Source organism: Antechinus flavipes, chromosome 5 (assembly GCF_016432865.1).
Source record: "Antechinus flavipes isolate AdamAnt ecotype Samford, QLD, Australia chromosome 5, AdamAnt_v2, whole genome shotgun sequence".
Taxonomy (NCBI): domain Eukaryota; kingdom Metazoa; phylum Chordata; class Mammalia; order Dasyuromorphia; family Dasyuridae; genus Antechinus; species Antechinus flavipes.
Window position 1 is genome coordinate 152468442 of NC_067402.1, and position 27739 is coordinate 152496180.

Genomic DNA, 27739 nt, shown 5'->3' on the forward strand with positions numbered 1-27739 from the left:
AGAGGAAGCGGTTAGCAGAATGGATTAAAAGCCAGAATCCTACAATATGTTGTTTACAGGAAACACACCTGAAGCGGGGAGATACATGCAGGTTAAAGGTAAAAGGTTGGAGCAAAATCTACTATGCTTCAGGTGAAGTCAAAAAAGCAGGGGTAGCCATCCTGATCTCAGATCAAGCTAAAGCAAAAATTGACCTAATTAAAAGAGATAAGGAAGGACACTATATCTTGCTAAAGGGTAGCATGGATAATGAAGCACTATCTATATTAAACATATATGCACCAAGTGGGGTAGCATCTAAATTCTTAAAAGAGAAACTAAGAGAGCTGCAAGAAGAAATAGACAGTAAAACTATAATAGTGGGAGATCTTAACCTTGCACTCTCAGAATTAGATAAATCAAACCAGAAAATAAATAAGAAAGAAGTCAAAGAGGTAAACAGAATACTAGAAAAGCTAGATATGATAGATCTCTGGAGAAAATGTAATGGAGACAGAAAGGAATACACTTTCTTTTCAGCAGTTCATGGAACCTATACAAAAATTGACCATATATTAGGACATAAAAACCTCAAACTCAAATGTAGTAAGGCAGAAATAGTAAATGCATCCTTTTCAGACCACGATGCAATGAAAATTACATTCAACAAAAAAGCCGGGGGAAGTAGACCAAAAAATAATTGGAAACTAAATAATCTCATACTAAAGAATGATTGGGTAAAACAGCAAATCATAGACATAATTAATAACTTCACCCAAGAAAACGATAATAATGAGACATCATACCAAAATGTATGGGATGCAGCCAAAGCGGTAATAAGGGGAAATTTCATATCTCTAGAGGCCTATTTGTATAAAATAGAGAAAGAGAAGGTCAATGAATTGGGTTTGCAATTAAAAATGCTAGAAAAGGAACAAATTAAAAACCCCCAGTCAAACACTAAACTTGAAATTCTAAAAGTAAAAGGTGAGATCAATAAAATTGAAAGTAAAAAAACTATTGAATTGATTAATAAAACTAAGAGTTGGTTCTATGAAAAAACCAACAAAATAGACAAACCCTTAGTAAATCTGATTAAAAAAAGGAAAGAGGAAAATCAAATTGTTAGTCTTAAAAATGAAAAGGGAGAACTCACCACTAACGAAGAGGAAATTAGAGCAATAATTAGGAGTTACTTTGCCCAACTTTATGCCAATAAATTCGACAACTTAAATGAAATAGAAAAATACCTCCAAAAATACAGCTTGCCCAAACTAACAGAGGAAGAAGTAAATATCCTAAACAGTCCCATCTCAGAAAAAGAAATAGAACAAACTATCAATCAACTCCCTAAGAAAAAATCCCCAGGACCAGATGGATTTACATGTGAATTCTACCAAACATTTAAAGAACAATTAACTCCAATGTTATATAAACTATTTGAAAAAATAGGGATTGAAGGAGTCCTACCAAACTCCTTTTATGACACAGATATGGTACTGATACCTAAACCAGGTAGGCTGAAAACAGAGAAAGAAAATTATAGACCAATCTCCCTAATGAATATTGATGCTAAAATCTTAAATAAAATATTAGCAAAAAGATTACAGAAAATTGTCACCAGGATAATACACTATGACCAAGTAGGATTTATACCAGGAATGCAGGGCTGGTTCAATATTAGGAAAACTATTAGCATAATTGACTATATCAATAACCAAACAAACAAAAACCACATGATCATCTCAATAGATGCAGAAAAAGCATTTGATAAAATCCAACACCCATTCCTAATAAAAACACTTGAGAGCATAGGAATAAATGGACTTTTCCTTAAAATAGTCAGGAGCATATATTTAAAACCATCAGTAAGCATCATATGCAATGGGGAAAAACTGGAACCTTTCCCAGTAAGATCTGGAGTGAAGCAAGGTTGCCCACTATCACCATTATTATTTAATATCGTATTAGAAACACTAGCCTCGGCAATAAGAGTCGAGAAAGATATAAAAGGAATTAGAGTAGGCAATGAGGAAACCAAACTATCACTCTTTGCAGATGATATGATGGTATACCTAGAGAACCCCAGAGATTCTACCAAAAAGCTATTGGAAATAATTCATAATTTTAGCAAAGTAGCTGGCTACAAAATAAATCCCCATAAATCCTCAGCATTTTTATACATCACCAACAAAACCCAACAGCAAGAGATACAAAGAGAAATTCCATTCAGAATAACTGTTGATACCATAAAATATTTGGGAATCTATCTACCAAAGGAAAGTCAGGAATTATATGAGCAAAATTATAAAAAAGTCTCCACACAAATAAAGTCAGACTTAAATAATTGGAAAAATATTAAGTGCTCTTGGATCGGCCGAGCGAACATAATAAAGATGACAATACTCCCTAAACTAATCTATTTATTTAGTGCTATACCAATCAGACTTCCAAGAAAATATTTTATTGATCTAGAAAAAATAACAACAAAATTCATATGGAACAATAAAAAGTCGAGAATCTCAAGGGAATTAATGAAAAAAAAATCAAATGAAGGTGGCCTAGCTGTACCTGATCTAAAATTATATTATAAAGCAGCAGTCACCAAAACCATTTGGTATTGGCTAAGAAATAGATTAGTGGATCAGTGGAAAAGGCTAGGCTCACAAGACAGAATAGTCAATTATAGCAATCTAGTGTTTGACAAACCCAAAGCCCCTAACTTCTGGGAAAAGAATTCATTATTTGATAAAAACTGCTGGGATAATTGGAAATTAGTATGGCAGAAATTAGGCATGGACCCACACTTAACACCATATACCAAGATAAGATCAAAATGGGTCTATGACCTAGGCATTAAGAACGAGATTATAAATAAATTAGAGGAACATAGAATAGTTTATCTCTCAGACTTGTGGAGGAGAAAGAAATTTGTAACCAAAGATGAACTAGAGACCATTACTGATCACAGAATAGAAAATTTCGATTACATCAAATTAAAAAGCCTTTGTACAAATAAAACTAATGCAAACAAGATTAGAAGGGAAACAACAAACTGGGAAAACATTTTCACAGTTAAAGGTTCTGATAAAGGCCTCATTTCCAAAATATATAGAGAACTGACTCAAATTTATAAGAAATCAAGCCATTCTCCAATTGATAAATGGTCAAAGGATATGAACAGACAATTTTCAGAGGATGAGATTGAAACTATTACCACTCATATGAAAGAGTGTTCCAAATCACTATTGATCAGAGAAATGCAAATTAAGACAACTCTGAGATACCACTACACACCTGTCAGATTGGCTAAGATGACAGGAAAAAATAATGATGAATGTTGGAGGGGATGCGGGAAAACTGGGACACTAATGCATTGTTGGTGGAGTTGTGAACGAATCCAACCATTCTGGAGAGCAATCTGGAATTATGCCCAAAAAATTATCAAAATGTGCATATCCTTTGATCCAGCAGTGTTTCTATTGGGCTTATATCCCAAAGAAATACTAAAGAAGGGAAAGGGACCTGTATGTGCCAAAATGTTTGTAGCAGCCCTGTTTGTAGTGGCTAGAAACTGGAAAATGAATGGATGCCCATCAATTGGAGAATGGCTGGGTAAATTGTGGTATATGAATGTTATGGAATATTATTGTTCTGTAAGAAATGACCAGCAGGATGAATACAGAGAGGCTTGGAGAGACCTACATGAACTGATGCTAAGTGAAATGAGCAGAACCAGGAGATCATTATACACTTCGACAACGATATTGTATGAGGACATATTTTGATGGAAGTGGATTTCTTTGACAAAGAGACCTGAGTTTCAATTGATAAATGACGGACAAAAGCAGCTACACCCAAAGAAAGAACACTGGGAAACGAATGTGAACTATCTGCATTTTTGTTTTTCTTCCCGGATTATTTATACCTTCTGAATCCAATTCTCCCTACGCAACAAGAGAACTGTTCGGTTCTGCAAACATATATTGTATCTAGGATATACTGCAACATATCCAACATATAAAGGACTGCTTGCCATCTAGGGGAGGGGGTGGAGGGAGGGAGGGGAAAAAAAAAATCGGAACAGAAATGAGTGTCAATATAATGTAATTATTAAATAAAAAATTTAAATTAAAAAAAAAAATTTCCAAAGACAGTGCTCTTCCCTTAATTAAGTTAAAATCATATGTCATTCCCACCCAAAGTTAATTTACTCCTATATGCTTTTTGGTTTCTTTTCATTTATATAAGTTGTGCTAATTTCTGTTCACTGCTTACTTCAATAAAGAGTTATGTTAGCTATGGATTATTATTCTTTGTGTACCAAACATTTGATAGTGGGGAACTAATCTGGCAAGAATAAATAATTAGCCTTCACATAAGAATGATCAGGGAAATGAGTTTCTATTTTGAACCCTAATGTATACTAGCTAGATATAATTTTAGTCTGTTTCCCCTCTTACAAATAAAAGAGTAAAGGAGAGATTAATCAGCCTTATAAATGCTGGATCCTACTGGTCCTCCCTCACTAAATGGCTGGCAGTTTTAGCAAGGCCCCATCTTAACAAAGGTGGATATTAGTCTTCTTCAGAGATAAGATGGGACAGACCCTATATCCTATCTATTTACCTGTTGCCACAAAAATATAGCCATGGCCAGCCATATTATATTAGATGGCCACATAAATATACTTTACATCTTCATTTAATAAAGTCTTAAATACCTACTTTGATAACTAACTACCTCTATAATATGTAACTCAATATATTTTATAATAATGACAAAACAAATAATATCTGAACTCTGTATAGCTCTTTAAAATTTATACAACAGTTTATACATCTAGTGTGATCCTCATCACACTTTGAGGAAGTTAAATGGTACAATTATTCTCTTTATATATGAGGAAACAGGCTTAACATAGTTGAAGGACTCGTTGAGGGTAACACAGGGAGGTGAGATTCAAAACCAAATATCCCTTAAATCCAAGTCTCAAATTCTTTCCATTATTTTATGGTTCCTCACTAAGCAATATGCTGATAGGTAAAAAAGGAAAGATCAAGAATATGAAATTAAAAGGGGCTTTAAAGAGCTGCTGGACATTCAGTGGGCAAGGATGGAGAGGGAGGACATTTCAGGCATTTGAAATTACATCAGCAATTAAATAAAGGTAGGAGCCACAGTGTTGTGTTCAGGGTGTGGGAAGTGGTAGGTTTTGCTTGCAATCTATCAAACAAGAAAAAAAATTCCTCTGACAAGCCAAGTACTGAGGATACAAAGAAGAAAAAATATATAACAATCCCTATATTTAATGTGAAATGATATAAAGAAGAAAATGGGGAGGAAATTAGAAGAGTTTTTCACCATAAAAGGTCTTGAAAGTCACAAAGAGAAGTCTGAATTTGACTAGGTACACAATAATAAACTACAGAAGATATCTGACAAGAAGAATAAAATGACTAACTTAAAACTTCTCTTTACAACATGATTATTACATCCCTGATAGATTGTTTATTTATGGTTGAAGGGACATTCTGTGTGCACCAGTCAACACCACAAAAAGATTTTATCAGTTTTTATGGAATGTGTGAAATAAGAATATATCATGTCTACCCAACAGACTAGAATATGAGAAGTGCTTTCTTCAAAAAAAACCTGTGGAAGCTGATCTTAAAGAAAAGAAACAAAGAAAGACAAAAGACAGAGTACAGCTATCAATGTCTAAATGAGAAAAAAATACCCCAAGGCAGGAGGCCAGGTACTTTTAAAAATTATATCTTCTGGACTTGTGTGAATTCCTTACCCTAGAAAAGTTCTCCAACTGAAAAATTCTTTAGCAAACCACTAAGCAGGGAAAAAATGTCTTTCTCAATCCAAGATACCAAGCTCTACTAAGGGGCAGTTACTTTGTGAGCCTCTGTTCTCCATTGTTTTATGGCTATGGGCCATAGAAAATATTTTATTTTAAAATAAATATCTGTCTTATGGTTAGCAGATTTTTTTTTGATGAGTCAGCTGGCTCTGAGCAAGGCTCATATCTATAGAGCTGCATGGCAAAAAAGCTTCAAATTATTTTCTTAGCAATAAAAGAGCCAAGAAATGAAGATGCTTCATTTTCAAAGTTTAGTAATTTTGTTGGATTTGTATCCTTGACATGCAATGTGATTGCTTAATAGCATGATGGTAATGCTCATGTTAAATTGGTTCAACAGACTATGTGTTTTATTTCCTCCTTTCATATAAAAATATTTTGATAAAATCTTAACACTTTACTTTTTGTTTTAAGCTGGTGTTAAATATGGAATATGTTTCTTTTTCATCACCTTGAAGCACTTATTTAGTTAATATATTAAGTCTTCTTGGCATATAAATGAGAATGGAAAGAGGGATGAGTTTATATATGAGTATCTATATAAACCCAATAATCATAATAACACTTTTTTTCTTTGTGTCAGAGCATTTTACCAAAAGAAGGACACAGCTTCACTTTCAATAATTTTGTACCTCCCTGACTTATAATTCCCAATCCGAAAAACTAAGAAGATCGCTATGTGACTCTACCCAGTGAGCTGATGAAAATCCCCTTGTGAATATGTGGTTTACAAAATTAAAGGAACAAGTTTTATTTAAAGTTTGGAGATGATAAAATATAGCTCACAAAAGAGCTCTTAAAAATAAGGATTGTTTAAATCTTAATCCAAAGGTCTGCACAACATTCTGTGACATAATTATGAATAGTCAGGTTCCTTCCCATCCATTCCCAGCAGGTATCACCAAGAGAGGCTTCACTCACAGCTCTTCCACAGAGAATGGTTTCATGAAACATTTTCATTAAATTACTGCAAGTGTCTCAAGATTTAATTCCCAGCTTTGTTTCAGTCATAACTGTGATCATTTGAATTTTTTTTTTTTATCTTTTGCCTGTCTGCCCCTGATCTACATCCTTCACATCCTCCTTGTGACTTTGCCTCTTTAATCATCTTTCTCTGCTTCCTACAAACATGTCCTCAGGCCTATCCAAACTTTAAACACTCCAAGTTTCCTCAACTCCCTAACAACCATCATGTGATTCTGCCATTTCCTCTCATTATTCCCTAGATTTCTCTTCCTTGGCTCTATTTCCATTCCTTTTCTCATGCCTCAAGCTCATAAGTAATCTAGCTTCTGATCCCTCCACTATAGAAACTGTCCTCTCTCATGTTACTGATCAATCAACAATCAAACAGTTATTCAGAGTCCCCTAAATTCCAGGTGCTGTTCAACAGGTTCAGAATTCAAATACAAAGACTAAAACCATTCTTACTGTCAAGAGCTTACATACTAATAGGGAATACCAATTATCTCTTAATTTCAAAAGTTGAGGTCCTTTTCTTAGTTACTATCCTTCCTGATTTCTCCATCATTTTCAGTATCTTTGGATAGCACTTTAATCCTGTATACTTTTCCTGGTTTTAATGAATACAGGACTTCTCCCTTATGTTTCTTCTCATACATGTATGAGCTATCTTTTCTGTAACCTTTGTTGGATCATCATTCATGTTTTTCCTTTTAAATATAGAGTTGTTTTTCTATCATTTCTCTATTGATGATCTCATCAGTTTCTATGGGTGTAATTATCATGTCTATGCAGATGACTCCAAAATCTGGATATTGAACCATAATCTCTCCTGGGCTCCAGTCCTTCATCACCACCTGCCAAGTAGACATCTCCACCTCAAAATATTTGACCCAAATGTGTCTCAAAAGCAATGAGTTCAATCCTGAACTCATTGTCATTCTTACACTGACTTCTTCAAATGTCCTATTCCCTTCCAGTCACCCTGTTTTACAACTTTACAATTGTTTTAATTATTCTCTCTCCTTCCCCTCTCATATTTAAATCAATTGTCAGTTGTCATCAGACTTAGCTACACAACTCTTGCATATGCTGCCTTCTCTCTTTTCTCACTCAACCACCACTCAAAGTCAGATCTTCTTACCTGGATGATTGCACTGGGGTTCTAGTCAGATTTCCCCTTTTAAATTTTCTCCAATCCGTGCTGTCAAACACATGGTTCTCCAAATCTTGCTTTCAGTCTCTCCAAACATCTAACAAAGTAACCTTTTATAACTATATATCAAACTATGTCAGTCTATATTCAATAGGCTATAGTAGTTCCCTTTTCACAGTTTAGCTACCAACAACATATCCATACATTTCACTTTTTTCCCTTTTACATTTTCTACATTGAAAAACCAAATATCCTGTTTATTATTCCCTAACTTACTTTTCTGTCATCTACTTCCATACCTTTGTTTGCATTTATCTATTTATCTCTTTAGATTCTCCAAGAAATTATAATTCTTCATGAAAATATAAATTCATTCATAGCAACAAATATTTTACATTTTTCACCAACATCTAGCATAGTGGTTTTTTTTGCAAAATTCAGAATAATTTATAAGGAACTAAAGAGGAATGTTTTTTAAAATGGTAATTTTCATCAACTATCTGGTCTAATTTGTCTTAATATTTTAAAGGGCAGTAGTGCTAATGTGCTAACTATGAATTCTAATTCTCCCTAGGAATAAAAGGCTGTGCTTGCTATTTAATATTTATTACATAAACTTGGATACTTTCTACTTAAATCCCACTGCATGATATCATTATTAGGTGTGGTTCTGAAATATCCTTAGCATTTGTAGCCAACTGTTATTAGGCAGCCTCAGGAGACCCATATTCCTTTCAGTAAGAGGACTGTCCTGTGGTTACAATGCAAAATGTCACTTTTTCAAACAATGAAGCCACATAATGCTGAAGCAATGTGTTTTATCCTGAAAATAAAGAATTAAACAAAATGTTTTCATTTATTTCACATAATTACAATTATTGTAGTATTTAGGATTTTCTAGATTGTTTATTCCTACTGGTTTTCCAAGTGTTCCAGGAAATTCTCTAAGACTACATTGTAGAACATATGTTGTTCCGACTGTTAGGGAATTTCTTTACCTAAGAGTTTCTATGCCAATGAAATCACAGGTCCAAAACCAATCTATATCCTTTGAACATTCATGACTTTAAAAAATCAAATACTTTTGGTTAAGTTCAATTTTTTTCCAAGTGTTGTAATAAAATAATAAAAGGTACAAAAGGGATGACAAATTAGGAAGGCCATCATTCTAATTTAAAGATCTTATGGTATTAAATGAAGTATCTGACACAAAGCAAGTGTTTAATAAATGTATTTTGACAAATGTTGTTCACTTCTTTCAGTTACATTTGAGTATTTATATCCCCATTTGGGGTTTTCTTGGCAAAGATACTGGATTGGTTTGCCATTTCCTTCTCTAAGTCATTTTACAAATGAAGAATTAAGGTACACTGGGTAAGTAATCTACTCAGGGTCACAGAGCAAATAAGTGTCTGAAGCCAGATTTGAATTCAGGAAGATAAATCTTTCAGACTTCAGGCCCAGAATAAGGCTGCTCCAGGTAACTGACTATGAGTTTAAAAAAAAATGTGTTTGTAACTTTTAAATAATAATGTAAATTTCTGCTCAGTTTTCCAGTTGTAAGGACCAAATTGAAAATAGGAACTGTTAGTTTTCAGATCACAGCTATTGCAGGAACTCTTTGGCTCTGCATTCTGGACTCTTCCAGAATCCTCCAGAGAAGGAAGGAAGGAAGGAAGGAAGGAAGGAAGGAAGGAAGGAAGGAAGGAAGGAAGAAATGGAGAAAATAAGTATTTATTAAGTGAGTTACAAATATTATGTCATTAAAATTGACAAATATTCCTGAGAGATATGTGCTATTATTATCCACATTTTATAGTTGTGTGGGGAATAGATAAGGTGAAGAACTTACAGGAATGTATGAATTCTTTTTCTGTATTTTATTGTTTTTGTGTCTCCCCTATGACCTGTATATGTGCAGGCTCATATCTACTTGAGCCTTGGCCAGCTAGAAACATATTTACTTAACCTGAACTAATGACATTTATTGGTATTTGACATTTATCAATATTTAGTCTATTAGCTGGACCACTGTCTGCTTGATTAAGCCTGAAGGCCTGACTTTCTGTTTCCCAGAAATCAGGAGATTTCAGGGAAACAGAAACCTTCCATTCCAATCTCTCCAAATAGCAACAACCAATTAGATGCCTCCCCCTCCCCTTCTCAATGCTCTCTTACTTGTGATGTAATTTCTTGTATAAAAGCTATGTATCTTTACTACTTCTTTAGCCCTCCTACCGCGAGCTTATCTTGCGATGGGACGGCTCATCCTCCGGAGGTTTTTTTTCAATAAACAACTTTTCTGCCTTCTACTGAGGGATCTCTGAGTAGTCATTTTGGGTAAGGGTCTTCTACATCCCTCACAGTTGCAAAACCTGAGGTAAGAAAAAGTTAAATGACTTGCCTAGAGTTATATAGTTAGGAAATGTCTAAGGCTAGACTAGAATTCACATCTTCTTAAATTCAGGCCTCCCACTTTATCCACTGTGGTGCCTCCTAACTACTTCTGAGATGAGCTATTGGACAGTTAAGTCAATAATTAAACTGGTATCCTGACAAGAGATTGAAAGTGAAAAAAAAATGGAAGAGGGGATGGAGATAATAGCATTAGAAGGAGTATAGACCATCTCAAGGTCTGAGAACTGAGAGAAAGAATAAGGATGAAAGAAGAGATAGAATGTAAATGAATTATCTAGGCAAAAGTATCTCAGGAGATCATCTAGGAAACAAAGGAAGGAGGAGAGGAGGGAAAGGGCATAATTGTTTCACATATGCTAGATGGAGACTTACTGTTTTTCCAAAACAAGATTTCATTCCCTGTGCCTCTAATTTTATTGTGGACTATAGTAATCCCTTACAGCTGAGAAGAAATACTTTTGATTTAATTTTTTTTTTAAATTTAAAATCCAACCAAAACCACATGTCTTACATATTATGTAATAAATAGGTATTTCAGATGCTAAATTCAATTACAGAAGTGCTACATTTAAGGGCAATCTCAATCATAAGGGAATATTATACTTTTAAATGATTTAAAGCCCTTTTCATCTTAATCTAAATAGTCTTTCAATGTATGCAAAGCACTGTGTTTAACAAAGTACCAAAAACACTGCTTTATGGTTTCACTTACATTATCCTTTACTATTACTTGAAATAAAATAAAATATATTACATCACTTTAAAAAGACCCCAAGCATTTTACTATAGTATAGTGCCAATATTTTGTAATCATTCAGTAGAGGTGTAGTGATTAAATTTAAATCTTTCTGCATTCAAATATTTTTTGAGATATAAAATGAGTTCAGGCATCTGGCATACAGCCAATCATCTGAGGAGTTAAGCAAAGAAACTGTATCTTCATATAAAATATGCAAAGCTGTATAGAACTGTAACTTTCAGTCAGACATATCAATTATGTATCTTGTATAACATGGAACAATAGGAATGTCATTGCAGCATGGTGTAGTGGAGAGAATATTGTTCTCACAGGCTAAAGCCTATTTTAGTCACGCTAAGTTTTAGTATTATCTCTGATTCTTATGAACAATGTCAAATATGGACAGATTATATAGAATCAATGGGTCTTTGTTGTTTAATCTGCAAAAATGCAGCTAATAATCACTTTACCTCACAGTATTGGTATGAGAGAAGCAAATATTAAATTATAAAAATTTATTTAATGTGAGCTTTTATTATTCAGCCATGTAAATTCCTTGAGATGGTTATGGTTCCTTTTAAAACTCTGTCTCTCCAGATCCTTGTTTTTTGCCTTATCCTGTATTTCTTCTATCATGTTTGCTGAAATTAATTGATTTGAATGCCAACTAATCTATTACACTTAACTGAAACTTAGAATCCTTCTTCAACATTTCAGCCAATGAATCTATAGATATAACAAATTCAAATGAATAAAGATTTAGTGAGCACTTTTCCGTGCCATGATATCAAAATGAGAAACTTCACAAAACAATATTGCTTAGTAGAAAGCTATACTCTAGGATATGAAGATAGAAATAACACATACATGAGGAAATTAACAAAAATATTTTCAAAAAAGAGATTTCAGAAGTAGGAGACTATGGGAGTGAAACAATCCATAGGAAATACACTTTTTTTGTTATTTTTTTGGTCCCTTCTTTTTTTCCTTCCTTCCTTAATATACTGCAAGATTAGGTAGATATATTGGGTTAATTTTTTTAAACTGTTTCCCTCTTTTTTTTTTTCCTTATCTCTTCCTCCTCCTACTGCCATTGCTCCTGCTGTTGCTGTTGCTGCTGCTTTTTCTTCTTTTTTTTCTCTCTTTTTCTTCTTCTCTTCCTCCTCTTTCTCTTCTTTCTCTTCCTCCTTTTTTGTTTCCTCCTCCTTTCTTTCTCTTCTTCAACAAAGGATCAATATTTGAAGATGGGAGAAGAAAGGAATATAAGCAGAAATTGTTATGTCAAAACAATGAGAGAGGCAATGTCATAGTAGAAAGAGAACTGACTTTAGAATCGGAATGAATTTGAAGTTCCACCTCTGACATATATTCTTTGTGACTGAGAGAAGATCACTTAATCTTTCAATGCCTTAGGCAATTGTGGATTGCAACTTTTGTTGTTTTTGTTGTTATTGTTGTTTTAGAGATAGTTTCTTACCAGGAACTTCTTGAACAGATGAAATCCAAGAATCCAAGGCCTATTGACAGGAAGGAAGGAAGGAAGGAAGAGAAAGGGAAGAAGGGAGAAAGGGAGGAAGGAAGGGAAGAAAGGGAAGGAAGGAATGGAAGGAAGGAAGGAAGGAAGGAAGGAAAGAAGGAAGGAAGGAAGGAAGGAAGGAAGGAAGGAAGGAAGGAAGGAAGGAAGGAAGGAAGGAAGAGAGGGAAGGAGGAAGGGAGGAAGGGAAGGAGGAAAAGATGATTAAAAGAAAAATAAAATGTTCTAATGGTAAAGAGAAAGATTCCATTGGTATCTATTTTAAGCATGTATCCAGGCCTGCTATGTGAAAGGAAAGCATAGAAAAAAAGTTGATATTTTTCTAAATTTTGATTTTAAAATATTGTCTGAGGTATATCTTTCTATCTTTTTCATTTCCTCTATTTTCATATCATGTTAAAAGAAAAAATGAGCAATTCAATCTCCTCTTCCTGCTGTGCATGAGATTATCTTGAAACATAATGGGTCATGAATCTTCATGATATAGTTTTATCTCTTTGTGTTAATTTAAAATGATCCCATTTAGGAAATGCCATTTCCACTCTTCAGCCAATATGTTTACTGCTATACCTTTTAGTTCATCTCTAGTCTGTAGTCATTAACTTAGCTCAGACTGAGCAGAGAGAGGGGAAGAGAGAGAGAGAGAGACAGACAGACAGACAGACAGACAGACAGACACAGAGAGAGACAAAGAAAGAGACAGAGATTGACACAGAGAGATAGGGATAAACACAAAGAGACACAGAGATAGAGATTAAGAGTTGAGTTTTCATTTAATACTTCTATTATGTTCCCAGTCATTCTAAAGTATTTTAATTACATTAAAGTCTAGAACTGGATTATGCACAATTTAAGCCATAATCCAATAATTACTATAAAAATGTTGGATTAATTTTTAAAGGGATGATTTGTGAACATTTAGGGAAGAGAAACTCTGATTATTAGGTAGCTTATGTTATTATTAGGTCAACTGAAGAATTAATGTCTTTAATGCAAAGAAGTTGCTTAAGGCTTTGGCCTTGGACCTATCTTAATCAACAATTTTGTCATCAATTTAGGTAAAAGCATAGATGATATGCTTATCAAACTTGTAAATGAAAAATATTTTGAATGAGTGACAATAGGAATGCTAAGGAATCTCTATATATAGATAGATAGATAGATAGATATAATTCAGGTAGAAATCATATATTAAATTTCATAATAAAATTTATATAGGTAAATTTATGGTTCTAAATTTAAGATAAAATATCAAGTGCATAAGTGTGAAATGGGAATATTGTGGCCAGAAAACAGATCATTTGGAAAAGATCTAGAGGTTTGACTGGCATAAGAGCTGAAAATAAACTAATACTGATATATGGAATTGAAAAAAAGTAGGTGGTGTAAACTGAGGAGATTTATATGATCTTGAGCTGTTTAACAGGAGCATCATTTCAAGAAACAGAGAAGTGCTTTGTATTCTATCCTCATTAATGCATCTGAAACATTGTCTTCAATTCTGAGACACATTTTGAAAGGATTATTGTTGAGCTGGATTATGCTTAAAGTTCTTGATAATGAAGAAAGTTGATACCAACTTGTTTGGAAGAAACATGAAGATAAAAGCAAATAAGGATGTTTAATCAAAAGAAATAAAAAGATTTAGGGGAATAAATACTCATATTTTTCAGATACTTAAAGGATTTCTATACCTGAATGAATGAATGAATTCAGAAGACAGAACTAGATTCAATAAATGATTATATAAAGGCATTTTATAGATCAATAATTCAATTAGACGTCCCAAAAATGGAAAAGATGGATAAAATAATAAATTATTTATCACTAGGAAATAATTAGTCATCTGGAGTATTGTAAAAGTCCTTTCTAAAACAGAACCACACAAAATAATGATTATAAATTATTTGTGAGGAATAGTTTTTAAAATTATAATACAATCAAATCTAATAAAGATTTGTTTAAATTGATTAACTAATTGCATTGTGTTTGCAAGAGATTATGTCAGTGCTACAAAGTAAATAAAACAAACAAGAAAAAAGTCCCCTGAAAGAATTCATATTATATTCAGTAAATAAAAAAATGTATAAGCAAATAAATAAATGCCCTAAAATTTGAGGAGGAAAAGGAAATTAATAACTAGTGAAATAAGTAAAGACTTCCTTTAGGAGGTGGTACATGAATTTAGCCTTAATGGAAGCCAAAAAATCTAAGTGGTAGGAATGGAGAAATGAGTATATTCTAAGCACCAATGCAATAATATAGAATTGGAGTATAATATTGAGGTAAGGGAACAAAGAAAAATAGATCAATTTGACTGAAATACAAATTTCACAAAGTGGGCAAATGTGAAACAAGCCTGGAAAGGTAGAAAACGATCAGATAGAGAAAAAAAAAATTAACAATCTTGAGAAGTTTATAATTTATCCTAGAAACAATAAGTATCTACATAAGGTAAATGAGTAGAAGGAGGAACACAATCAAATCTGTCATTTAAGAAGCTTAGTGTAGCACTTTTGTAGAGAGTTGATTGGAAAAGGGAGAGTCCGGACAGTAATAGTTTAATTATACATAGACATTGAGGAGACATTGTGAAGCATGGAATTAGGGCAATGCTGTAGATTGAAAAGCAAGGGCGAAGATATTTGGAGGTACAATTGATGACAGCTTTAATTGCTAATTGGTAGTGAATGAGAATGAAGAGCTAAATATTATTCAAGAACTGAGACAGTGGATGATTGGAAGAATCATAGGAATCAATGAAATAAAGTTCTGAGGAGGGGTAAATATAGGGGAGAGGAAAATGTGTTTCATGTCAAGAATGTTAAGTTTGAGATGCCTAGATGTCATTCAATTTGAAATATACTATCTGATTTCAGGAAAGAAGTTTAAGTTAGGTAAAAAATCATTTACAAAGAGATAGTTATTGAATTTGGTGGAACTGATAAGATTATGAAATGAAGGAATATAGGTAGAGAAGATGGCCTAGAATGGAGAATTGAGGGAAACATGTAGTTAAGGTGAAGTAAGCCACATGTGATAGTCATACGAAGGCATCACAAATATTATTTTAAACCTTTATTATATCAAGGGAAAGCCTAGATGAATTTCTAGGTATTAGTGGAGGAACTACTAGATAATAAGAGATTAATTTAGAGTAGCACTAAGTATCTAGTTGAGATCAAACAATATATACTTCTAGTGAATCATTATGCTACTCCATTCCTTGGTATTAAGCAGTATAAAAATAAGAAAAGTTTGAGTTTTGGAGCATGAAAGGGAAGTCACAATTCAGGGTTATAGTTTGGCAATGTATTAATAGCAATAAGACCAGAGGGTGAAAAATTAAAGGGTATTGTATAGTTGAACCTATTAATTATAGGGTCAAGGAAAGGATGAAAGTAGGGCTAAAGAAAGGATAATAGATTAAGACAAGAAAAGAAATGGAAGAATATGAATTATGAACCATTAAAGGAATTGCAGCATTTTAGATCCCGAAGGTAGAATAGTTATGGACATAGGCTATATGAAGGGCATGTCCATTAATCACATAGTATTGTTGATGCATTATGAAAGTGGAGGTCACATGAAGTAATTAAATATATATCAACATGTATTTCAAAATCCCCAAGTATAAAGCCATATGTTTCAATGGGAAAGAAAACAATGACCCAGATTTTTGAGTGTTTGAAAAAGGAACAAGAAAAATCCAGAAATCCAGACAGACAGATAACTTCAACAAGATTCTGGAAAGACTGTGTTGTTCTATAGGAATTTATGGAAAGGCAGCTAGGTGGGGCAATAGATAGAGCTGGGCCTGAAGTCAAGAACAGTCATCTTACTAAGTTTAAATTCAACCTCATCCTTAAATATTTCCTAGCTGTGTAACCTTGGACAAGTCACTGAACCCTGCTTGCTTCAATTTCTTCATCTGTAAAATGAGGAAATGGCAAACTACTCGAGTATCTTTGCAAAGAAAATCCCAAATAAGTCAGAAAGAATTGTACATGACCAAAAAAGAGCTGAACAACAACAACAATGAATTAAGTGAACCTCAAAGCAGGACAGGATATTGATTTATTCATTAAATAAAGATGCTAGAAGTGGTAGTAAAGAGTAAGGAGTATGGCTCCTTTTCCTGTCAAGGGAATGAAAGATGTATGTATCCAGTCAATACTGAAGAAAGTAATCAGAGAGAATGTCTTCTGCTCCTAAAATGGAAGTTTGGGGGAAGTAAAGACTAGATTTCCATAAATGAAGAAAATTAAGAAGTGTTAGAGGAAGAGGTATTATTAATAATAGAATAGGATATCACAGAGAATTGTAGAAGACAGAAGGTTAAACAATTGGAATTTGGGAGAGTTAGGGCCTAATTGAAACTTTCTTTTATCGATATCTTTACCTCAAAGTTGTTGAGATATGAAAGAACTAGCAACTGGAACCATTATTTCTTTGGAATAGGGTACTCCCATGTGAGAAAGTGCCCTCTACCAAGGTAGCTAACCATCTTCTCTGCAATTTATAATCTTAGAGATTTGTCTAGTTCACTGAAAAATTTGTTTACTTACTTAAAATTCCAAGCAATACTTTTCAGGAATAATTCAGGTATAATTAATAGTACAGTGCTATTCTTTTACTTGAAGTCAAAGTTCCTCCAGGTATAAGTAGTAAAATTAGTGGTGAAAACAGAATTTTTTTTCTTAAAAAAATTATTAAACTACACATAAACATCCATAAATTATTCATATTAATGTCTTTAATTTTTCCAACTCATTATATTTTCTTTATTTTCCCCAATGACATCTGCATTAGATGAGATTACTTTAGTTTGGTATCCTAAACAATTTTTTTAATAGCTTTTTATTTACAAGATATATGCATGGGTAATTTTTCAGCATTGACCCTTGCAACTTTTCCCCTCCTCTCTACCCTCTCCCCCAGATGGCAGGTAGACTAATACATTATAAATATGTTAAAGATATGTTAAATACAATATATATATATATATATATATATATATATATATATATATATATATATATATATACACATATCACATAGTTATTTTGCTGCACAAGAAAAATAGGACTTAGAAATAAGGTAAAATTAACCTGTGAAGGAAATCAAAAATGGAAGTGGACAAAAACAGAGGGAGTGGGAATGCTATGTTGTGGTTCACATTCATTTCCCAGAGTTCTTTTGCTGGGTGTAGCTGGTTCTCTTCATTATTGAACAAATGGTTTTGTTTATCTCATTGCTGAAGAGAGCCATGTCCATCAGAATTGATCATCATATAGTATTGTTGTTCAAGTATATAATGATTTTCTGGTCCTGCTCATTTCACTAAGCATCAGTTCATGTAAGTCTCTCCAGGCCTTTCTGAAATCACCCTGCTAGTCATTTCTTACTGAGTAATAATATTCCATAACATTCATATACCACAATTTATTCAACCATTATCCAATTGATGGGCATCCATTCAATTTCCAATTTCTAGCCACTACAAAAAGGGCTGCCACAAACATTTTTTGCTAATACAGGTCCCTTACCCTTCTTTAATATCTCTTTGGGATATAAACCCAGAAGTAACACTGTTGGATCAAAGGGTATACACAGTTTGATAACTTTTGGGGCATAGTTCCAAATTGCTCTCCAGAATGGCTGGATGCATTCGCAATTCCACCAACAATGTGTCAGTGTCCCAGTTTTCACACATCCCCATCCACATTCAGCATTATCTTTTCCTGTCATCCTAGCCAATCTGAGGGGTGTGTAGTGGTATCTCAGAGTGTCTTAATTTGCATTTCTCTGATTAATAATGACTCGGAGCATCTTTACATATGGCTAGCAATAGTTTCCATTTTTTTATCTGAAAGTTTTCTGTTCATATCCTTTGACCATTTATCAATTGGAGAATGGCTTGATTTCTTATAAATTAGAGTCAATTCTCTATATATTTTGGAAATGAGACCTTTATCAGAACTTTTGACTGTAAAAATGTTTTCCTAGTTTATTGCTTCTCTTCTAAAGCATTAGTTTTCTTTGTACAAAAGCTGTTTAATTTGATATAATCAAAATTTTCTATTTTGTCATCAATAATGATCTCTAATTCTTCTTTGGTCTTCTTTGGTCACAAATTTCTTCCTCAGATCTGTGGGATCCTATGAGGATCCTATCTTCAGATCCCATGTTCTTCTAATTTATTTATAATCTCATTATTTATGCCTAGATCATGAACCCATTTTGACCTTACCTTGGTGTGGTGATAAGTGTGGGTCAATGCCTTGTTTCTGCCATACTAATTTCCAATTTTCCTAGCAGTTTTTGTCAAATAGTGAATTCTTGTAATGGGCTGAGGCTTGAGTTGATGCACTGAGGTCCCAAGCATATGAGGCTAAATAGTAATTGGACCATACTCTATTAATATATATGCTTGGAGAAAGAATGGCCTCCACCCATTCTTTGTACAAGTCCTGATGTGTTGTATAGGAAATGATGATTTTGGTGGGTGGAGGCAGGGGAGTGGAGAGGGAAGCGGAAAGAGAGACTGCTGGCTGGCTTCTTGACACAGCTGCTCACATTGCTATCGTGACCGCCCTTCACCTCCGATTCCCTTTTCACCTGCAATCCTCCTTCACCTCTGCTAGCTGGCTTCCTGTTGCAGCTGCCCATATTGCTATCACAATCCTCTTCACCTCTACTGAGAATAAAGATTGAAGATTTTTCCCTTAACCTGAATTCCTGACTCCAGCTGATTTTAAATACGTGGTCATCACAAATTCTTATCCCAAAAGCTGGGATCTTTAGGTTTGTCAAACACTAGATTATTAAAGTTATTGTCTATTTTGTCTTGTAAACTTAACCTATTCCACTGATCAACTAGTCTATTTCTTAGACAATACCAAATGGTTTTGGTGACTGCTGCTTTATAACATAGTTTTAGATCTGGTAGAGCTAGGCCCCCCCCCTTCATTTTTTTTTTTAATTCATTCCCTTGAAAGTCTTGACATTTTGTTCTTTCAGATAAATTTCTTTGTTATTTTTTCTAGGTCATTAAAATAGTCTTTTTTGGGAGTCTGATTGGTATAGCACTAAATAAATAGATTAGTTTAGGTAGTATTATCATCTTTATTATATTTGCTCAACCTATCCAAAATATCCAAAATATATATATTTTTCCAAATGTTTAGATCTGACTTTATTTGTGTGGAAAATGTTTTGCAATTTTGCTCATATAGTTCTTGATGTTCCCAAATATTTTATACCATTGGCAGTTACTTTAAATGGAATTTCTCTTTGTACCTCTAACTGCTTAATTTTGTTAGAGATATATAAAAATGCTGATGATTTATGTGGGTTTATTTTGTATACTACAAATTTGCTAAAGGTGTGAATTATTTCTAATAGCTTTTTAGCAGAATCTCTGGGGTTCTCTAAGTATACCACCATGTCATCTGCAAAGAATGATAATTTGGTTTCCTCATTACCTACTCTAATTCCTTTAATCTCTTTCTCAAGTCTTATTGCTGAAGCTAGCATTTCTAATATAATATTGAATAGTAATAGTGATAGAGTAACCTTGTTTCACTCCTGATCTTATTGGGAATGGTTCCAGTTTATCCCCATTAAATATGATCCTAAACAAATTTTTGTAGTTAGACCAGAAATATTATATTTATAAAATTCAAGGAAAGTTTCCTCCAAATTCACCAAAATCCATCATTAGAACTCAACAAAATGATAAATGAGAACATAAAAAACCAGCATCAGATGTTCACAAAATATCATAGGCAATATCTTAAGAAGTCATATAAAATTGAATTGCCCTTTTCTAATATATCACAGGTGTTAAGTCCTTTAAAATGCCATATAAAATCAGTATCATACCTCTTCAACATGCCTCAGGCTCTTGATTCCTTGTCTTTGGAAAAAGCATTTTTTTTTTTTTTTTTTTTTGCTTAGGGACACATAACCATTTCTAATTTATACTTAATCGATAAAATTTCCAAATAATTTACTTTTAAATGATGATTTTTTTCCTACAGAAATAATTCATTTGAAAATCTTAGTTTATTTTACACAAATAAATAAAATGGCTTCTGTAAGGAGAAAGAGATGGGAGACATATTAAATACTATTATCATTACTGCAAATCCAAATATGTTGAAGATTTCTTTGTTTAGAAGTCTCTTTTTTTTAGAAAATATGTGCAAAGAAATGATATTATGTTTAAATCAAATACTATGAACAGCATGATTTTTTTTTTACAAAACTCAACAACTTCATATCTGTTCTATGTATTTTTGTAAATTATTATAATTTAATTTAAATTTTAAATATTTAAATAAAAACAAATTAATCTTAATTGATTAATTCAGTTTATTATAAATTTTCAGGAACAAATCTGTTTACTGTCTTTTCAATGTGCTTCTCCCCTATTTGATAAAGAAACTAAGGCACAAAGAGTTAAAGTGATTTATCTGAAAATACTATCAGCAATTCCTAGACCCTTGGTTTCCTGATTCCTAAAATATTTCTCCTTGGACATTACTAAAACATTTAGTTTTCTTTTGGAGGCAATAAATTAGAAAAAGAAGCAAAAAGACATGTATTAATAGACAAATAAAATGTTCTTTCAAAACTGTCCTTATTAACTTCTTCCTCCTGATCATTTTCCCTTTTCCTATGACAGCTATTATGATACTATGTGGTAAATGAGATCACAACTCAAGGATCTGATCATTTTTTTGTTTGTTAGAAAATTTTTCCATCTAAAATTGGTTTTAATTTGATGCACATTTACCTATCCTACACAAGTAAATGAACCACAAAGCAAAATGGAGCAAGACATCTTAAGTTTTAATCTAATGCAAATTACACATATTCTCATAACTATTTGAATAGAGGAAGTATAACATACAGGGAACAAACAATTCATTTGAAGGTTTTTTTTAGAAATTTATTTAGAAAAGGTTTTGATATTTTAAAATATTTGACAAGATAATACACCTAAACAAAAAATTCCAATAATATAGAAGAAAATAATTGTATTATGGATAGAGTATTGCTTTATAGATAGAAAATTAAAAAAAAAATAGCCTTATTTAACTCTAAGTTGACAATGAGAGTTGTTAGTCTGTTCCAATTTAAGAAAAAAAGAACCAAACATTGAGTCAATCCTGTTTTCATTTCATTCCATTTTCATTTCCATTACTGATATCCACTTGATTAAGTGGTACTATGAAGAAAATGCCAAACAAATTATCAAAAAGTGGGCAACTTTCTATCTTTCAGCTTTGTCTTTTTCTGCAGGGCTATCTAATTTTCTGTTTAAAGGTTTATTTTGGATTTAACTCAGGCTCAATCAGATTTGATCTTTCATCCTGTTTCAAACATATATTCTATTTGAACTTATATCATTTCTCAGTGATTTGACATAATGTCATCACCTCTCACAGGGATAGACAAAATATGCTAACTATATACCCCAATTTACTCTTTGGATACAATAAATTAAAGTTTAAACAATGTGTAATGAGATGTCTAAATTGTGTTCTGGCAGATATGAGCAGTTCTTCTATAATTCAGTGGACATCCTATTATGAGGAAGATGTTTTTAAGGATACAGTTGAGTTTTCTTAGCCCTCATTGCACCTTTATTATGAGAGGGGAAAAGATCATAGAGAAGACAACAATTTATATCTGATACTTCACATATCCAGTAGGACTAGTTCTTAGTTGAAAACTCAGTAACTCAAGATGTGTGAGCCTAGCTCTTCCTTCCTCAATCATATATAGTAAAAACCTAGAAATGCCTGTTTGTTTTTTTTTTTTTTTATTCTCCTTCCTTTTTGTAGAAAGGGCTCTGACTACTTCTGATTGGACTTAGTTAATCCATTGTAAGGCACTAGACTCCAGTTTAAGAGGTTTTAGACTTGTACATAGATATATGTCCTTCACTCACCTTGAGACCTTCAATCCATAGGACATGCTCCTTCATTTCATTAGTTCCTCTTATACACTTTCTCCCCGTCCATCAAAAGCTCTCAGATCTATGAGGTGCAAAGAGACAAAGAAAATGAGGATGATGACGATTACTAGAAAATCACTTGTAACAGTATCTTTTCTGGGTAGGTATACATAATAGACTTATTTAGAAATATTAGGAATTATAAAACTACTCTTAAAATAGTGCTTTAAAGCCTTGTCTGTTATTCTGAGTTCTTAAAAACTATATGTTTTGTTGTGGTTCTTTTGTCATTTTCAGTTTTGTCTGATTCTTTGTGACCCAATTTGGCATTTTCTTTACAAAGGTAATGGAATGGTTTGACATTTCTTTTTGAAGCTCATTTTATAGATGAGGAAACTGAAATAAACAATGCTAAGTGACTTGTGTGACTTGTCACACAGTTATTAAGTGCCTGATATATTTGAACTCAGATGATCCTAACTCCAGATCTGATGTTTTATCCACAGCAACACCTAGCTGCCTGAAAGTTTTGCTAGAGAACTCAAACCCTAAAAGTTCCACTAAAGCTGAACTTTAATATCAACTTAAATTTCACCCTCTTCATGAAGCCCCCCCAATTTCTCTATCTTTTAAATAACCTATCTATCAACCAGAACTTATAGAGAGCTTCTTTTAAGTATATGTTAGATTGATTAAACTGAACTGAAAAGTGATCTAACAGAAATGACTGACATCTTTATCTATCTTCCAAATACTGGCCTTGAGAAGTTCAAAGAGATACTCTATTAAAAGGCTGGTCAATCAGTTATAATTTGGGTTTTCCTTTTGAGAGGGAAGAGAAAGCAGTTCATCGAGGTTATGAAAGTATGGATGACTTAGAAATGTGTTACCTACTTAAATCATAGGTTTTTTGTTTTGTTTTGTTTTGTTTTGTTTTGTTTTTTAATTTTGGTTTGTATTGGATTTGGGGGGAGGATTGTATGTGTATTTAAAGAATACAACATATTAGGACAAGGGAGAACTTTTCTAAATTTCTTCTTATATATAAATGAAATGAAGCTCTGATAGGTAGGGAAATGCCAAGATCAAACAAATGAGACAAGATCTTTACAAACTGTGTATACCTTCTTAATGGATGATTAATGGATTAAAAAGGGATTAAAACCCTTTTAATCTTACTTGCATTAATTTTAATATGAAAAAGTTTTCAGTCAACAAGTATATCAGTCCTCAAAATACAATTTATGATTCATCATTAAGCACTTACTTTTGTTTTATCTCTTGTTTAGTTAAAAATTCACTCCTAAGCTGTAAGAATGAAAAATTCCCAATACAATTTCTATTTTTAATTATATGATTTTCAATGTATTGTCTGATACAATAATGTCATAGAAAAGTAAATATAGAAGATTCACCAAGTAATTGGCACAAATAAATACAGTGATTTCTGTGTAGAAAGGAACTACCAACTAGGAGAATCAGGAAGCATCTCCTGAAGAAGAGACTACTTGAACTAAGCCTTTAAGGCAATTAAAAGATCCTCCTCACAATAAAAGTGACAGGAAACTGAAGATTATAGAATTTTGATGAGTTGCCCAAAATCATAAAGGCAATAAGTGGAAGAGGGAGAATTCAAACCCAGATTAAAAAAAAAAAAAAAAAAAAAACCTAAATCCTATATATTTTATATCACTCCATTCTGTATATTGTCTTCTTCCTTGTAAAATTTTAGAATCATTATATTGTATAATGTATCAATTTGAAGATTTTTCATTGTTCCAAGTACTCACTTCTCATTTTATTTCCTCTTTGACTTGATTTTTCACTTTCCACATCTTGTCTCTGCACCATTGTCCTCTTAATTTCACAAGTTTAACCTTTCAGTTATTTGCCCTCTCTTCTCATAAATCCTAAACATGCATGCACATAAACAGAGATCATCCAAAATATGTGATAGACTCATATCCACAAAAGCCAAGTTGAGCAGTTGCTTGATGGAATGATGAAGGATATAAGGTATGTAGCACCACATTAAAAAACTATTTATTATCACATGGAAACATTGTTGCTTGATGTAAAGAGCATTTCATGAAGATGAGTAATGTGTTTATTCTATCTTCATTGAGATTATTCTCTATAGAGATTTTTTAAAAAGGTAATTAACCAATTATTCAGCAGATTACTATTTTCCTTCTCCTTGGTTTAGATTATCAATGTATTTAATTTTTAATAGCACATTCATGCAATAAACATTTATTAAGTGTTCATCATATTCACAACACTAAAGCAGTATTATCTAGTAGTAATAGTGTCTGCCTGGAAATATTAAATCCTGTATTTCTAGTTTAAACTTCAACACTAACTCAGAATAACTTAAGCACTTCATTTTTCTCCTAACATTTTATAATTGTTTTTATAGAACCCCTTTAATAAAGCCTAAGGACTTCTTACCAGGATAATGACTGTAAATACATAAAAAATAAACCATATAAGGTTATGAAGAAATAAAATTATACTGAAGCACAGTTATCAGCATATTTTAAACATTTTACATCTATTTCATAGACACTAGGTTAAAAACCTCTGAATTAGTTGATTTCTAAGGTTCCTTTTATTTTCCAGAGCATGACTCCACTAAACAAATGTAATTTCAATTATTCAGAAATTATTTAGAAAATGAGGGCATTGTCTTAAGCCATTTTCATTCTTCAATCTGGATCAATTGTAGATTATTGTATATTATTAAATTTGAAATACACATATTTAGATGTTTATTTAATAAAGCCTGCATTGATTATATAACAATTTTGCAAATCATACAAGTTTTTATTTAGCACATAAACACTTTAAATTATGTATAACAGAACTTGGTTTTTTTAGAGATCAATTTAGATTTTACATTTTTTTTCTATCTATATCCTCAATATTTTGTGCTTCCTCATTGTATCTATTCATCAAACAATCAATCCAATCAGTGTTTTATTAAGCACCTACCATGTGCCAGGTATATCACATGTGCTGAGCATACAAAAAGAGAAAGTAAATGGTCTCCATTCTTGAGAAGTTTGAATCTCATACTGGGAGACAGAATACATCAGTAGGAGACAGCAAATATAAGTGTATACAAAATAGATACAGAGTAAATACTTGGATACATGATACTTTGGGAGAGGAAGATACCAAGAGGTGGGGATAGGGATGAAGAAAGGCCTCATGGGGAGCTTTAAAGGAAACTAGAGACTTTTGGAAGACAAATAGGGAATGCAAGTTGATAGTGGGTGACAGCCTATCAAAAAACAGAAAGAAGACCAATTTGATTGGACCTGAGAGTTTGTGATGGAGAATAAGGTATAGTAAGGTTACAAATGTAGGTAAGAATATACTAATATTGGCCTGGAGGTTCAGACCGGTGGTTGATCTACCTGAGTAATCTAAATTCCTAATGGTGGTGACAAGTATTATTTTATGGGAAGGACTAGTTGTTTCTGGCAACAAGGTAAATTTGCATGCCAGAACCAGACCAAAGAAATAATCAAAGGAACATATATAGGCAGACAGACATTCTGAAACATCCATCATCTTCCCATAGAAGTTTATCAACATAGATGTGATTATGTATATATGTATAGACACACATACACAAATATGCACCTAATTTTTTTTAACCTGTAGCCTCTCCTTCTGTAACACATTTCCATCAAAAGAATGACTTCTTTTACTTGACTTAAAATTGCCCCCTTAAAGCTTAACAATGTCATAGGGCAATATCCCATAATTTGCTGAACAAGCCTGTGACCAATGTATACGTTCACTTACATGATTTTTATAAACTACCATCAGATTCCCTCACAAACTCATCTTTCCAAAACAGAATCTGATTTGTCTTTTATACTAGACACCTCTTTCCCTTTGCCTATTTGCAGCACCCCCTCTCCAATCTCTGGCTTTTTTCCAATTCTTTTTTTTTTTTTTTTGTCTGTCTAAGACAACTTTAAGAACTCATGAAGTCTTAAAATATCAAAGATATTCTATGATATCATAAAATGGAAAGATGAGTTATGTTTTGTTCCAATACCTACCATGCTAATTTGTTTGGCCCACAGTAGACTCTAATCTTGTCCAGATTGCTTTCTCTCATTCAGGATGTATGAGAGAGTCTGAACCGTAAGACTCTGAACAACTAATTCCCTTCCCAGATTAGCTGCTCCTGTCAAAAGAAAAATAAAAGACTTACCTAACTTTGCCTCAGGTTCAAGTACTTTTATTGCTGCTATATTATTTCTACTTTTATTTTACCAGTTTTGAAATTGCCCTGGCTTGACTTTCAGCTTCTGTAGGATCATAGAATCCTGATTTTTATGTATTACTTTGCCATTACCCCTTATATCAAGACATTCCCTTATTCTGGACCAGCTCTTGGCTTGCACTCTTTTTATTGTTGTTTCAGTTTCTGTCTTGTTCTTAACCTTTCTCTGGCTTACAACTTCTACGTCACAATCCAGTGATATCTAGGCTGGCATGACACCTGGTGTACATGTGAGAGCTAGGTATGTAAATGAATAAAATTACACTGAAATCTAATTTTAATTGAAATCAATAACAATTAAATAGAAATAATCTGAATATGTTTTGTCTACTCAATTTGGGGGCAAATCCTTTACTTGATTTAAGTTAATCACTTTCTGTTTTAGTCGACTTAATGTCCTGAATCTATCTTCAAAGACTTTCTTTAAAAAAAAAAAAAAAAACACTATCTTAGTATTCATATTGTTCTTATGTCAAGTCTGTGTTTTACCTTCAACTCACTGTTTATAGTTGTTACACAGTTATTCGTTATTTTAGGGTCTCTAGATCAATAAGATATATCTTTTTAAGTACTTGTTAGTATTTGATTTACACATCCTTTCAGCTTTAGTTCCAAATTTGTGTCTTTGTATGAGGAATAGTTCCTCAAAGGAACGTTGAGGAAGAAAACTTCCTTTGATGATTTTTATGACTTGCTTGATCTTGATCTGTTTCTGCACAAACCTCCATCTCATAGAGTCAGATCATCATAGATATTTAAAGTTAAAGTTTTCTTTAAGGACTAGTTGGATATCTCAGGAAAG